This window comes from Trachypithecus francoisi, unplaced genomic scaffold (genome assembly GCF_009764315.1).
Source record: "Trachypithecus francoisi isolate TF-2019V2 unplaced genomic scaffold, Tfra_2.0 Lachesis_group14, whole genome shotgun sequence".
NCBI classification, from domain to species: Eukaryota; Metazoa; Chordata; class Mammalia; order Primates; family Cercopithecidae; genus Trachypithecus; species Trachypithecus francoisi.
The window spans coordinates 40,399,336-40,415,734 of record NW_022681459.1 but is presented as its reverse complement, the minus strand read 5'-3'; the positions used below and the strand labels follow the sequence as shown (position 1 = coordinate 40,415,734).

The following is a 16,399-nucleotide window of genomic DNA, read 5'->3' as shown; positions in this document are numbered from 1 at the left end:
AAGTGATCATCAGAAGTCAGAAGTTGAGCTCATTTTTGATGTTTAAAACCTGCATAATATTCACTGTATTATTATTAAGTGTATTACTATTTCCTTCGTGATAGAAATTTGGTTTGTCCCAACTTTCTATTCTATCAAAACACTGCTACATAGAAAATCTCCATGCACATATTTCTAATAGTGGAAATCATTTACATAAAAGACTCTAGACATGGGATGAAATTCTCAGGTTACTGGAATTTTAAAATAGATGGGTTCTTCCAAATTGCCCTCTTTCAAATTCTATGAATTCATAAGCTTCCAAGTGTTATGGGTTGCCCATTTTGAGAAATCTGTGCTAAAAGGACCCCAACAATGCTGATGACAATGGTAGGCTGGGAAGACAACAGAATGATTTGGATCTTAGACAAATCACTGTCGGTGTCTCCACTGGTCCAGCTCTTGCATTAATTCCTGTGGTATATTTTTCCTTTTACCAAATAAAATAGCTCCTTGACATCACATTGTGACAGTCCCCATGGTTTGCTGCAGTTACTGCGGGACTGAACAAAGGAGGACGAATGAAGAAATGAAAACCAAGGAAAAAAGAAACTGTTTAAAGAAGGGGCCAGGGAAGAAGAAGAGGGCTCCCAGCTTCCAGTGGGCAAGGGCGGCTGCCCTAAGCTTCTACAGCCCTTTGTATTTACTGAGTAGAAAGAGCAGAGAGCAGGAGGTAACAATTGGTCAGCTTCTCAATGGATCACAAGTTCACATTATTGCTAACAGGCTTCAGATGTGCCTAATCTCAAGCAATGCTGCACCTAGGGTGTGACTGCCCTCAGCATTCCCTCTGGGTAGCAGGCGCAGTTTGTCATTTTGCCAACATTCTGCATTCATGAGAACAGTTTGCTGTTTACTCATATAGCTTCCAGTGGCACACTGAGTTGATCACAACCCTCACTCTTTCAGCCTGCAACATCACATCAATCCATGCTATGCTTAATGAGTACTGGTTAGTAAAATGCCTATGACTAGTAATCTTCATCTATGCAATTAAATATTAATTCATAAAACACTTCAAATGTAAGTAATTTATTAGTGAATGAAAAGTACATAATACATCAATTAGAAAAAATAACTCTATTAAAAAGACATTATTTGTGTGATAAAAGAGATTGCCATTTTTATATTTTTCTACAAGGTTAAAGAAAACTAAGTCAGCTTATGCAAGTGAATTTTAAAAGCCTTTAGGCCAGGCATGGTGGCTCATGCCTGGCCTAGTACTTTGGGAGTAATCCCAGTACTTTGGAAGGCCAAGGCAAGTAGATCACCTGAGGTCAGGAGTTTGAGACCAGCCTGACCAACATGGTGAAGCCTCATTTCTACTAAAAATACAAAAAATTAGCCAGGCATAGTGGCAAGCACCTATAATCCCAGCTACATGGGAGGTTGAGGCAGGAGAATCACTTGAACCCAGGAGGCAGAGGTTGCAGTGAGCCACGATCATGCCGCTGCACTCCAGCATGGTCAACAAGAGCAAAACTCCATCTCAAAAATAAACAAATAAATGAATAAGTAAATAAATAAATAAATAAAATAAGAACCTTTAACCCAGAATGCTGAGTAAATTGGCCAAAAATGCCAACCTATGCATTTCAATATTATAGGATTCACATAGGTAGAAATAACCAGATGAAATCCTTCTGGTATTTCACCTTCCCAACCCACATGAGCCAGTGTTTTTTTCTGTGAATAACAAAAACAGCAGAATTTACTTGCCTGTCCATAAGAGGTTACCACTTCTGCGTGTTGCCCTGAAACAGGTGGTGGCTGGGTGAGAAGGGGGACAGCACTGGGGCAGGAGATGGGGGCTCCAGTATCGTGGGTGAGCTTCCTAAACCTCTGCAACTTTCAGTCCCTAAATGGGATGAGCCGTGGGAAGTTTTAGTACAATGCCCAGAACAAAGTAAAGATTTGACACATGGTGCCTCTCTCCGCATTGTTCTGTCATCAGTCACTGCGTCCTGTACCTCCCAGCCCACTGGGGTCTGGCTGTTTCCATCACATGGAGAATGACCCAGAGACTGGCCTCCAGCCACCCTCCTGGCCTTGCTGCTTCTCACTCTGCCACTGGCTTCTCACACACCAGCCCGGGTGTCCTTAGACATACCACACACTTGACTGTGGGAGTCATGCAGCCCTCACTGCTCCTTCCCCAGGCAGCCATGGGGCTTTCCTCCTCAAGAGGGCTCTGTGAGCATCTGGATGAAGGACCTCTCATCCCTCATCTCCCCTTAATTTTTGTCACAGTTCTCCTTCCTTCCACTCAGTGCAGCACCCACTGATTGATCCTCCATCTTCCCCAAAAGACAAGAACAGCATGAGCAGTAGATAGTAGATATCCAATGACAGAAAAAATAGTCAACAATTTCTCATTTCCATTTATCATCAATTAAGAAAATATATCCCAAAGGTCATGTACCTCCTATGGGACTGCTGCATCCTCAGCCTCCTGAATTTCAGCCCAGCACCCTCCTCCCCAGCACCGGAACAGGTCAGCCCTTACCAGCATCCCTCTCTTATTGCCTTTGTGCAGAGCCAGGACCAGGGCCAGGTGAGGCCTTGGGATTGTCCCTCCCCAGCAATCTGCGAAACAATCCTTTACATGACCAACAAAGCACAGCCTTATAAATTGGTGGTCAGGCTAGCAAGACGAACAAAGAAGAAAAGAGAGAAGACTCAAATAGATGCAATAAAAAATGATAAAGGGGATATCACCACTGACCCCACAGAAATACAAACTACCATCAGAGAATACTATAAACACCTCTATGCAAATAAACTAGAAAACCTAGAAGAAATGGATAAATTCCTGGACACATACACTCTCCCAAGACTAAACCAGGAAGAAGTTGAATCCCTGAATAGACCAATAGCAGGCTCTGAAATTGAGGCAATAATTAATAGTCTACGAACAAAAAAAAGTCCAGGACCAGATGGATTCACAGCCGAATTCTACCAGCGGTACAAGAGGAGCTGGTACCATTCCTTCTGAAACTATTCCAATTAATAGAAAAAGAGGGAATCCTCCCTAACTCATTTTATGAGACCAACATCATCCTGATACCAAAACCTGGCAGAGACACAACAAAAAAAGAGAATTTTAGACCAATATCCCTGATGAACATCGATGCAAAAATCCTCAATAAAATACTGGCAAACCGAATCCAGCAGCACATCAAAAAGCTTATCCATGATGATGAATGGTGTAAACCCAGGAGGTGGAGCTTGCAGTGAGCTGAGATCCGGCCACTGCACTGCAGCTTGGGCGACAGAGCGAGACTCCGTCTCAAAAAAAAAAAAAAAAAAAAAAAAACTGGCAAACCGAATCCAGCAGCACATCAAAAACTTATCCACTATGATCAAGTGGGCTTCATCCCTGGGATGCAAGGCTGGTTCAACATATACAAATCAATAAACATATTCCAGCATATAAACAGAATCAAAGACAAAAACCACATGATTATCTCAATAGACGCAGAAAAGGCCTTTGACAAAATTCAACAGCCTTTCATGCTAAAAACTCTCAATAAATTTGGTATTGATGGAACGTATCTCAAAATAAGAGCTATTTATGACAAACCCACAGCCAATATCATACTGAATGGGCAAAAACTGGAAAAATTCCCTTTGAAAACTGGCACAAGACAGGGATGCCCTCTCTCACCACTCCTATTCAACATAGTGTTGGAAATTCTGGCTAGGGCAATCAGGCAAGAGAAAGAAATAAAGGGCATTCAATTAGGAAAATGAGAAGTCAAATTGTCCCTGTTCACAGAAGACATGATTATATATTTAGAAAACCCCATCGTCTCAGCCCCAAATCTCCTCAAGCTGATAAGCAATTTCAGCTAAGTCTCAGGATACAAAATCAATGTGCAAAAATCACAAGCATTCTTATACACCAGTAACAGACAAACAGAGAGCCAAATCATGAATTAACTCCCATTCACAACTGCTTCAAAGAGAATAAAATACCTAGGAATCCAACTCACAAGGGATGTGAAGGACCTCTTCAAGGAGAACTACAAACCACTGCTCAATGAAATAAAAGATGACACAAACAAATGGAAGAACATTCCATGCTCATGGATAGTAAGAATCAATATCGTGAAAATGGCCATACTGCCCAAGGTAATTTATAGATTCAATGCCATCCCCATTAAGCTACCAATTACTTTCTTCACAGAATTGGAAAAAACTACTTTAAAGTTAATATGGAACCAAAAAAGAGCCCTCATTGCCAAGACAATCCTAAGTCAAAAGAACAAAGCTGGAGGCATCACGCTACCTGACTTCAAACTATACTATAAGGCTACAGTAACCAAAACAGCATGGTACTGGTACCAAAACAGAGATATAGACCAATGGAACAGAACAGAGCCCTCAGAAATAATACCTCACATCTACAACCATCTGATCTTTGACAAACCTGACAAAAACAAGAAATGGGGAAAGGATTCCCTATTTAATAAATGGTGCTGGGAAAACTGGCTAGCCATAAGTAGGAAGCTGAAACTTGATCCCTTCCTTACTCCTTACACAAAAATTAATTCAAGATGGATTAGAGACTTAAATGTTAGACCTAAAACCATAAAAACCCTAGAAGAAAACCTAGGCAATACCATTCAGGACATAGGCATGGGCAAGGACTTCATGTCTAAAACACCAAAAGCAATGGCAACAAAAGCCAAAATTGACAAATGGGATCTAATTAAACTAAAGTGCTTCTGCACAGCAAAAGAAACTACCGTCAGAGTGAATAGGCAACCTACAGAATGGGAGAAAATTTTTGCAATCTACTCATCTGACAAAGGGCTAATTTCCAGAACCTACAAAGAACTCAAACAAATTTACAAGAAAAAAAAAACAACCCCATCAAAAAGTGGGCAAAGGATATGAACAGACACTTCTCAAAAGAAGACATTTATGCAGACAACAGACACATGAAAAAATGCTCATCATCACTTGCCATCAGAGAAATGCAAATCAAAACCACAATGAGATATCATCTCACACCAGTTAGAATGGCAATCATTAAAAAGTCAAGAAATAACAGGTGTTGGAGAGGATGTGGAGAAATAGGAATACTTTTACACTATTGGTGGAACTGTAAACTAGTTCAACCATTGTGGAAAACTGTGGCAATTCCTCAAGGATCTAGAACTAGAAATACCAGTTGACTCAGTCATCCCATTACTGGGTATATATCCAAAGGATTATACATCATGCTGCTATAAAGACACATGCACATGTATGTTTATTGCAGCACTATTCACAATAGCAAAGACTTGGAATCAACCCAAATGTCCATCAATGACAGACTGGATTAAGAAAATGTGGCACATATACACCATGGAATCCTATGCAGCCATAAAAAAAAGGATGAGTTCGTGTCCTTTGTAGGGACATGGATGAAGCTGGAAACCATCATTCTCAGCAAAGTATCGCAAGAACAGAAAACCAAATATTGCATGTTCTCACTCATAGGTGGGAATTGAACAATGAGATCACTTGGACACAGGAAGAGGAACATCACACACCGGGGCCTATTGTGGGGTGGGGGGAGGGAGGAGGGATAGCATTAGGAGATATACCTAATGTAAATGATGAGTTAATGGGTGCAGCACACCAACATGGCACATGTATACATATGTAACAAACCTGCATGTTGTGCACATGTACCCTAGATCATAAAGTATAATAATAAAAAAAAAATTGGTGGTCACTCCCTCCCAACACCTCCATCACTGTAAAGCTGGCAGCACCCCTCCAAGGTTGGCCTTCCCAGGCACTACACCTCTAGGTGATGGAGCGTATCCTTACCCTGAGGTCTGGGTGCCCAGTCTATCCTGTCCAATGAGCAAGCTGTGGAGAAGGGGGGATTCCAGGTTAAGGGGAGACTAGTGGGGCTCCTTCTTTTATGTTGCCCTGTTGTGAAGACTGTTAAAGAAACACAAAGTGCTAAGCAGCGAAGATAGAACATGTTTTCATTATTTAAACCAATACATTCCACAGAAGGAATAATAAGAAATGCTACATCCAAGCTAACTGGATCCATCAGCATATCAAAAAGATAATCCACCATGATCAAGTGGGTTTCATACCAGGGATACAAGGATGGTTTAACATATGCAAGTCAATAAATGTGATATATCACATGAATAAAATTAAAAACAAAAATCATATGATAATCTGAATAGATGCAGAAAAAGCATTGACAAAATCCAGCATTTCTTTATGATTAAAACCCTTCAGCAAAATCAGCATAGAAGGGACATACCTTAAGGTAATAAAAGCCATCTATGGCAAACTCACAGCCAACATTATCCTGAATGGGGAAAAGTTGAAACCATCCCCCCTGAGGACTGGAACAAGACAAAGATGCCACATTCACCACTTCTACTCAACACAGTGCTGTTCACTACAGTATTGGTTATAAGAGCAAGACTGGAAAGGGAACAAATGGATACCCAGAGCGGGGTGCTTAAGAAATTTTGGGCATAGTCATAGGGTGCAGTACTTTATAGCTCTGAAACAATACAGTGGATTTACATTTGAAATGTGGAATAATAACTAAGGTGCATTGCCCAGTGATACATACAGAGGTGCAGAGGACTTTGTATAAACATGATCACGCATCAGCATGCATGCCAGGCGCATGTTTCTATTTGCACATAGATTGTAGGGATGATATGTGAACAAAAATGTTGACTCGGTGTTTGGAAGCTCAGAGTGGAAGGGAAACTTTCTTGCTAACCTTTTATGATATTTAGTTATTTGTAACCTTGAATATGTAATATATTTAGAAATCTTGGTTAATAAGAAAAGCCTCTGTTCCTGGCCTCCTGCTGGCACATGTCAGGTGGACATGGGTGGTCATGCTAATGTGTGCAAACTCAGAAAACTCCAAGAATGGGAGTCTGCTTTTTTCATCATGCAAATAATTATTAATAGAAAGAGTATGAGGGTTATTGCTCATTGATATACCATGCATATTCTATTAGATAATAATAAATTTCTGACATTTGAACTATATTTACACATGGACATTGAAATATATGGATGAAATATCGTGGCTTATACAGGCAATGGTTTTACTGGCATTTTACAAACTGATCATCGTTCCTCATGGCATGGGTCCGTGTGATATTAAGTAGCTTGTTATGCTTGGGAAAGGCAGTGATGACCACCAGAATGACTTCAACTACTAAAGTACAGTGGAGATTTCAATAATGTTTTGTTTGATATTCAAATATGTCATTGTGCTCCCAGGTTTTTTCTCACCCTAACAGCTCTTACCCATATCATGTGGGTCCCATTAATACAGACACCTCCAAATGTACCCCTCTTCCATTATATGCAGTCAATTGCTGGTTACCTTGGGCCTACAACGGGAGGAGGGCAGGGGCTGCTTGCCATCTCCTGATCTACAATAAGAGTCAACGAGCAGTTAAGTGGATACTGAAAACCATTTATCCTGCTGGAGTGAGAAAAATATGGTTTCTTTCAATAGGGTAGTAAAATGCACCTTTTCCAATCTAATTATATGACTCAAGGCCCATCTCAATTCTAGATGCAGATTCTCCAAAGGTGTGTAATTCCTGATTCTCACCAACGTGTGTAATGTCACCCATGGCCCAGGGCAGAGGAACACAGGTGCTGCCATCAGATTGCCAGGGTCTGATCCCGCCTCCTCACTCACCCCGGGAGATCCTTCTAAGCCAGGAGTCAACAGTGAGGATGGAAACATGACTGCTTTTTAAAGTCCTAAAAGTTCAGAGGACGACCATCAATTTCTCCTGCACCCCTGGGCACACACCAGGAGAACTTTGTCTCCAGGTTCAAGTAAGTGCCTGTGAGGGAATTGTGTCCTCAGATTCTGTTCGCCACAGGTGACACTTGATGCAACCCCAAACCTCTTCTGCACAATCCCAAGCAGTGCTTACTAGTCCAACCCAAAGGCTGTGATGTTTGGCAGAGGCAGAAGAGAAAAGGCCAGGTGTTTTGGGAAAGATCACCTTTAAATCACACAGCACCCTCACAGCCCAGAGAGACAGTTCTTACATTATGGCAAGAAACTTGGAAAAGACCAAATCCAATTTGACACATATTTCCTTTTTCTTTCTTTCTTTTTTTTTTTTTTTTGTGACGGAGTCTAACTCTGTCGCTCAGGCTGGAGTGCAGTGGCCGGATCTCAGCTCACTGCAAGCTCCGCCTCCCGGGTTTACGCCATCCTCCTGCCTCAGCCTCCCAAGTAGCTGGGACTACAGGCGCCCGCCACCTCGCCCGGCTAGGTTTTTGTATTTTTTTTTTTTTTTGTAGAGATGGGGTTTCACCGTGTTAGCCAGGATGGTCTTGATCTCCTGACCTTGTGATCCGCCCGTCTTGGCCTCCCAAAGTGCTGGGATTACAGGCTTGAGCCACCGCGCCCGGCCTCCTTTTTCTTTTTGATTTCATGCCCCCTCCCTCAACCTCCCAAGCAGATGGATACCCCGAAGGCCCCTGGGAACTCTCTCCCATTGAATCTTACATGGAAAGTAGTTACCTATCTACAAATCCTCATCATCGGATATGCTCTCCAAAAACAGATCTTAAAAACACAAACATCAGGATAAGTCAGTAGAGAGGGGCCCACCTACTCCTCTGACCCCAGCTGAAGCCCCGGTGCTTCGCACAGGATCCCCTGGTGTTTCCTCTGGGCTCACAGGTATCCCTACAGCCTCTCTGAACATTGTTTTATACTTGCAAAATCATTTGCTCTCATCAGACCCCAAATCCTCCTTCCCAAAAGGAGCCCAGAATCAGGTTTCTGTACCCTAGAGACAGCATTTTTCCCTTAGGAAGTGAGTTATTTCAGGGTACATACCATTCTCCAGTACAAATGGATCCTACAATTATAGAAAAGGAAACATTAGGAAGGTGAAATGATGCCATGCATGTCGCACAGATCTGATATTCTCTCAACAACTGGAGAAAATAAGGGGTATAGTGATTGAGTCAAAGGTCGAAGTCCCCCAAAACTAACATGGAGGACACCTATGGAAAAGACAAGACCTTTTCCCACAGAATTTACCTTTAAAGTATATTTAGATTGGCAGTTTTACAACCTTAATCCACGGGGGAAAATTGCTGTGGAGGGAAACACCTCTGCATTGCAGTGGATCGTGGATGCTGCCATCTACCATGCCCCAGTGTGCCCGGCATGGGTTGGTGAGAGGCTGCCAATCAATAGCACCACACCAAGGGAATTGCAGATGTCATAAATAATGCACACTGGCAGATGTTCATGTCTACATCTGACTCAAAAGAAGCCAGGAAAGTAACATTTCTGTTCAAGACAAAGAAAAGTATCTTACAGTGGCAGCATCTTTTTTTTTTAGAGATGTCTTGTACAGCATCCTCATTAGCAATGTCATATACAGAGTCCTTATTAGCGATGTCCTATACAGCGTTCTCATTAGAGATGTCTTCTACAGCACACTCATTAGAGATGTCTTGTACAGTGTCCTCATTAGCGATGTCGTATACAGCGTCCTCATTAGCAATGTCTTCTACAGCATCATTAGTGATGTCACATACAGAGTCCTCATTAGCGATGTCGTATACAGCGTCCTCATTAGAGATGTCTTGTACAGTGTCCTCATTACAGATGTCATATTAAGCATCCTCAATAGAGATGTCTTGCACAGCATCCCCACAGGGAGCTAGGAGAACACAGAGTAAAGGCTGGTGCCCTGGTGGTGGAGACTGAATCACCCAGGGAGCTTGCTTGGTGTGGTGCATGGAGGTGGCGGATCACAGCATGGGCCAAGCTGATGCTGGGCCATCCTCCTGGGTGATCCTGCACTAGTGAAGCTAAAGGACATGGCTCAGAACACTTTCTGCAGTGGGAATCAGTTTCCAGGTTCAGATATGCATTATCCAGAGAAGTGGGGAAATATAAAAAAAAAAAAATAGAAATTGACAAATTCATGAAAAGCCTTCCATGAATGCAAGTGTGATTTTTTGGTTAACCACTTTACATTCAGTATGCATTCACACGTACAAAATATTTTTACAAGAAATCAGAAATTTTAATTTGTGTCAGTTATATTAAATCTAACTTAGCTGTTAACATAAAGATTCTATCTCATTTACTCTGTGGTCTCCAGAAAACCTAGCACATAGTAAGTAGACCAAAATATTTATTAAATGAAAACACAGAGCAGGGGTGGGGGGCTGCTAGGCAGACCGGGTTGCACCTGATTACCTGGATGATAATAAACTGCACAAAACCTTGGTCAGATTAATATTGAAACTGCCTTTTGCTTGGGCTCTTTTACCTTGAGGAAGAAGGATGACCAAGAAGATGAACAGGAAAGAAATGAGAAACAGAGGCCTTTGCTTAGTAGCTAAGGGCCACCTTCTGTAACACGAAATAGCCTACAAGTGGCTTTGAACTCTGCTGTGATTCAGTGACAGAGTTCCCTCATGTCTTCTACCCAGGTTGAAGTCCAGCGACATTGTGACTGTCTTCTTTGCAACTTGCGAGATATGCTGCTTCTGCATTTGCCTGTTGTGTGAGATTTACACTTGTTTTAAAGCAATATTTTGTTTCAGTTGGGCTGGTGGCCATACACTGCACTAGCCAGTCAACAGTGAAATGGCTCCTCATGGAGGAGGCTTGGCTTGAGGCTGAGGGTCTTTTACCCACAAGCACAAGAGAGTTGCCACGAGGGGACAGAAGCCAGGCTAATAACCAAGTGCTGCACGGAGTTCCTATCTGTCCCTCCTCACCATTTTCAGCTGGCAGGATTTGAGCATTTTAGGGCCTGGGAAGATAGTATTACTAAATCTACTAAAATACATCACCCTTCCTTATAGGCTTTGTCCAGTTGCTGAGCAAATTAACTTCACAACTGAAGTGGGCCGCACTGGCCTGCGTGGTCCCCCACTCCTCTCAGAATTTGTGAGCTTGGGGCCTACTGGAGAGTGGTAGGTGGGAGGAGGGAGGGGATCAGGAAAAATAACTGATATTAGACTCGATATATGGGTGATGAAATAATCTGTACAATAAACTCTCATGACACACATTTACATATGTAGCAAACCTGCACATCCTGCACATGTACCCCTGAACTTAAAAGTTAAAAACAACAACAGCAACAACAACAACAACAACAACAACAAAAACAGGATCTGTGAGCTGAGCCAAACCCTCGGGGATCTTTGTGCTTTTGACACACTGATGACTATGCCGGCCCGTGGGGAGCTGTGCCTAGAATCGTCCTGGGTTGTGTGACCACGGAGGCCACTTTATGATGATGGGCAGTATCTGGGGCCTTTTGGGCTCGGTGCTTTAGGGCTTATACATGAATGCTGGACTCCCTGAGTGGTGGCGAACACCCCATGACTAAGTGCATGTCAGCGTCAGCACAGGCCCACGCTCCTGGGTTCGTGTTTTCACTTTTTCATTCAGGAACTCGGGAGCTGGGGCCACCCCCTTGGCCCTTCAGGTTCTCCACCTGAGCAGTGGGGATAATAAGCCAGACCCGGGGATGGCTCTGGTGAGGGTGGAGGAGCCACGGTACAGAGAGAGTGGGCGGGGGGTGGATTTTATTTTTAGAAGTGGACACCTGCGATTGGGTTGTATAAATGGGAAATCTCTCCTGAGAAAACACACAGCCTCATCTGTACAGAAACACACACACTCACACCACATGATGCAGCCTCACACGAGACACCACGAATCCTCAAGCACCCAAGTCAGCACCACCCAAAAGGGAGCACAGCTGCTTCCTCAAAAATTGGCCATAATATTTCTCTGGGGAATTCAGGTTTTTAAAAACACTTCCACTATGCTTATTCCTATCCCAATCCCAGGATCAGGGTGGCTCTTCACATTGAAACCTGCAAGGATGCCACACTTTTCTTGCCATCCAGATTGTTTGCTCAGCAAGTAATTCCAGAATACTTACTAGAGTCACACCCCAGAGGGGCCGCCTGCACCACCTGCAATACAGAAACAAAGCTTTACGAGGGATACGTCGTGTTGTGGATTGTTTGCACAAGGCTGTTTCTCTCAATGAATATTGAAAACTTGATCAGAAAGTGTGGTCAACTTCAAGTCCCCCCAAACAAGGGTAGGATACACACTAGAAAAGACATCAGCTTCTGGATGGTGGATCTCTCAGATCCACGTAGGTTGGCAAGTGCAAAATACTGAATCCAAGGAGAAGACACTGCTTCCAAGGACCAGGACCACAAGGATACAGTCTACAACCTGAAGCTGTCATAGGTATATGCCATTTTGGATTATGTATCAGTTGCTAAGAGTCACTTCTTCTACCCCCTCAGAAAGCTGCATTTAATACCTGTAATGTACATTGTCATTTTTTCACATGTAAAGTCAGTTGAAAAAGAAAGATGCCAAGAAAGGAACATTTCTATTTCAGAGAAAACAAGGCAACCTTACCCTTGTGTTGACCGGCCTCTCTCCATCTCCTCCCTCCTTGTGAACTGGGGACTCCTCAGAGGCTAGGAGGACACAGAGCAATGGTTAGTCATAGATGCTTTTGTTCATGAGTTATTCAGGGAGCTCTGCTTAATGTGGACAACAGGACAGTGTGTGTGGATGTGTTTCATTAAAAGCACAGCTTGAGCTCCTGCTACAAATCTTCCCTTGTGGAAAGACAGGCAAGAATGAGGAGCCGAGGAGCAAGAAATGGAGTCCCTGGCATTTTCTGATGGCAACTTAAGGCAACGGGAATGAGTCAGTCTACAGATGGTACTGAAGCACACGCTATAGTTTGATGAGAGTCCCACTGCTTACACTGTGAGGTTTGAAACCCAGCTAAATGGTTTTCTAAACCCCTTAAAACAATATTAGCTTATAGGATTTATGTCCCAAGATCATTTTTGTGGAATCCTCTGAGGATCCACAGTGGCTGTCACTGCAGTTATTATGTGTTTTAGCATTTTGCACTTGAATAAAAGCAAAGCTTAATAGACAGACTGGATTCAATTCTAGGCAAAACAGTCTACTGTATTTATTCACTAATCCTTTGTTATAACTGCCAACGGGAGAATTACAAACACTGAAATTATATCCTTCAAAATTAGTTAAAGCATAATTATTAATCATACAATATTTTTTCATCCAGACCTCCTTTTCTTCGTCATGTGTGCATATTAATTGAGTATGGAGACTATCTATGCTTGTTCAGGCCAGCCAACATAGGACAGTTTACTTCAAGAGAGGAGACATGGGTTGAATGCTGGTATGTTTTAACTGCAGCACAAACAGTTGCAACAAGTGTGGTGAACGAATCACCAGATGGCCCTTTGCTGCCTTATTTGTCATTGTGCCTTACGTGTAGCTTGCAGGATTTGATTATGACTATGTTTTGGGGTGATAATACTTTCAACTATTCCTAAAATAGTGCTTCAGTCTTATCTGTTTGGGGTCAATTGGTGAGGATTTTATAAAAATTAATGAAGTTTGTGAATCTAAAGTTCTATACAAAGGGTGAAATATTTGTAAATCATTTACCTTGTAAGAGACTAAAATTTAGAATATATTTTAAATATGTATAAAATATATTCAAAAATGTACAACAACAAACTAAATAAAAATCAGACAACTTTTTAAAAATGGGCAAAAGACTTGAACACATATTTCCCTAAAGAAGATACACCCACTGATAGTAGCACAGGAAAAGCTGCTCAGCATCATTAGTCATTAGGGAAATGCAAATGAAAAACACAAGTAGACACCAATATACATCTACTAGGATGATTTAAAGGAAAATAAGTGTGAACAAGGATGTAAAGACATTGTAACCCTGATACATTAGTGATAGAAATGGATAAAGTTGCAGCCACTGTGAAAAACAGTCTGCAGTGGCTCAGAAAGTTAAATATAGAACTCCTCTTGGGCCCAGGAACTCTACTCTTAGGTATATACCCCAAAGAATAGAAAATAGAAATCAAAGAGATATTTGTATACTAATGTTTGTAGCATCACTTTTCACAGGAGCCAAAAGGTGGAAAAGTCCAACCATCAATGAACAAATGAATGTAATAAAAGCAAGATGGTCTACATGCAGTGGTACATCATCCATCTGTAAAAAAGGAACACAATTTTGATAGACGACACAACGTGGGTGGACATTGAGAACATTATGCTTAGTGAAATAAGCCAGACACAAAAGGAATATAGTGTATAACTGTACTTATATGAAGTGCCTAGAATAATCAAATTCATACAAGAGAAAGCAGGATAGGAATCACCATGGGCTGGAAATAGGGGAAGGTGCTATATTGCTTACTGTGGACAAGGTTTTGTAAGAAATTATCAAAATTGTGGGTGTAGATAGTGGTGTTGGTTATGCAACACTGTGAATATTTTGAATGCCATTGCATGCACACTTTGGTTAAAAGGTTAAAATGATAAATATTGTGTTATATATATTTCCCCACAATAGAAAACATGCACAGCCAAGCCCAGATGCTAGTCTTGCTAGCAGCCTTCCTTTACCTTTAAGAGCGGGCTGAGGCTTGTCTATAATCTCATGATCCATTGGACATTCAAAGTCGTCTGCATTGGAAGAGAAATTAATGGAGAGAGGAGAAAACTTGAGAATACACACTACTCACTCCACAGGGCCAAGAACTCTGTCTCCCGTGCATTGCTGATCCATCTCAGTATTTCCTGTGACCACCTCCTTTTTCAACTGAAGACTGCACCTGAAGGACTTCCCAGGTTTTTCACCTTGGCCTTGTCAGGACTGATCCTCTCAGCTACTGTCCATTTCACCTCCATTCATGTCCATGCCACATCAGGCTGTTTTGTTCAAATGGAATGAATCTACCCCGAATGCCCCTTTCTGGAGGAAGCCACCATTATGCTGTACCTCCAACACATCCACACACACCGAGGCACCTCGCTCACACAAGGTGTGTGTCCTCCAACAGTTTCACGCTCTAACCCCGGATAACTTTTGAAACCCAAGTTTTGTTGATTCCCCCTACCTCGGGTGCTCCATAGATGTTCCTTTGTCTACAAAACACTGCCCCAGGCAATTAAATATTCCAAAGTGACCAGCAGAATTTGTATGTTAATTCTGACCTTGTGTTGTTAGTACAAGTGTTTTTCCCCTTCAAATGTATGTCTTTGTTACTGATAAATGTAATTGATAATGCTTTTTTCAGCTATGTTGCCAAGCACATTTATATAAAAATATACTTAGATTGTTTTGAGAATTTGACAAAGATGATAGCAACAATGATAATCTTATTTGTTCTATACTAATCTTTATGTGTTACTTTCATCATTTCTTACATATTGGGGCCTACCACACATGGTGCAGTGAAATTAGTGCTATGCATCATAGTAGGAATATAAATTGGCAAAGCTAATTTAGAAAATAGCTCTCTTGTTTCTTAAAAAAATTAGGCCAGGCACAGTGGCTCATACCTAAAATCTCAGCACTTTGGGAGGCAGAGGTGGGTGGATCACCTGAGGCTAGGAGTTTGAGGCTAGCCTGACCAACACAGCAAAACCCTGTCTCTACTGAAAATATAAAAATTATCCGGATGTGGTGGCATGTGCTGGTTGTCCCAGCTATTCGGGAGGTTGAGGCATGAGAATTGCTTAAACCTGGGAGGCAGAGGTTCCAGTGAGCCAAGATTGTGCCTCTGCACTCTAGCCTGTATCTCAAAAAATATACATATATATTGACCAAAATGTCATTATGCATTACATGACTGTATATGAATGCTCAAAGCTACATTACTCATCATAGAAAAAAACAAAAATAATTAAATGTCCATTAACTGATAAATGAATAAACACTATCTGTATGAATAAACACAGCAGACTATGAAGGAAAACACATGACCAGCATGTGCTAAAGCATCAATTAACTTCACATATAGTATGCTAAATCAAAGAAGTCAGATTCCAAATATATATATATATCCATTTATATTAAACAAGCAGAAAATTTATGGAGATGGAATATCATAGCAATATTGCTTAGGGCTGGAGATGGGAGTAGCGATTAACTGCTAGTGGGCAAGAGAGAATTTGGGTGAGGGAAACATTTTTAAATTAGATCATGGTGATGGGTGTACACAGTATCAATTAATAAAGCATCAAATTGTATACCTTCACAGTGGGCAAACTTTATGATGGGTTCACACCAATATAGGTGCTAAAATAAATTAATGTTATGGAAATTCTTGTCTGTTTTTTATCAAGCCAAGAGATATATTGTTAAAGCAGCATTAATTCAAATGGTTGTCATAGGTCACTTAAAGTTTATAAGATAGTTGTCCTATAAATACATGGTAAATGTTATCCATGAATTTCCTG

At 41.6% G+C, this 16,399-nt stretch overlaps 1 pseudogene across 1 annotated transcript; it reads right to left on the bottom strand.

Moving 5' to 3' along the window:
* Positions 1-8,495: 8,495 nt before the first annotated feature.
* Positions 8,496-15,475, bottom strand: LOC117096002 (annotated as a pseudogene). The gene is made up of 5 exons (XR_004442297.1): positions 14,561-15,475; positions 12,497-12,558; positions 12,000-12,033; positions 8,909-9,746; positions 8,496-8,632 (listed from the first exon to the last, which is right to left on the bottom strand). The product of XR_004442297.1 is annotated as an uncharacterized LOC117096002 (transcript).
* Between the last annotated feature and the right edge of the window lie 924 nt (positions 15,476-16,399).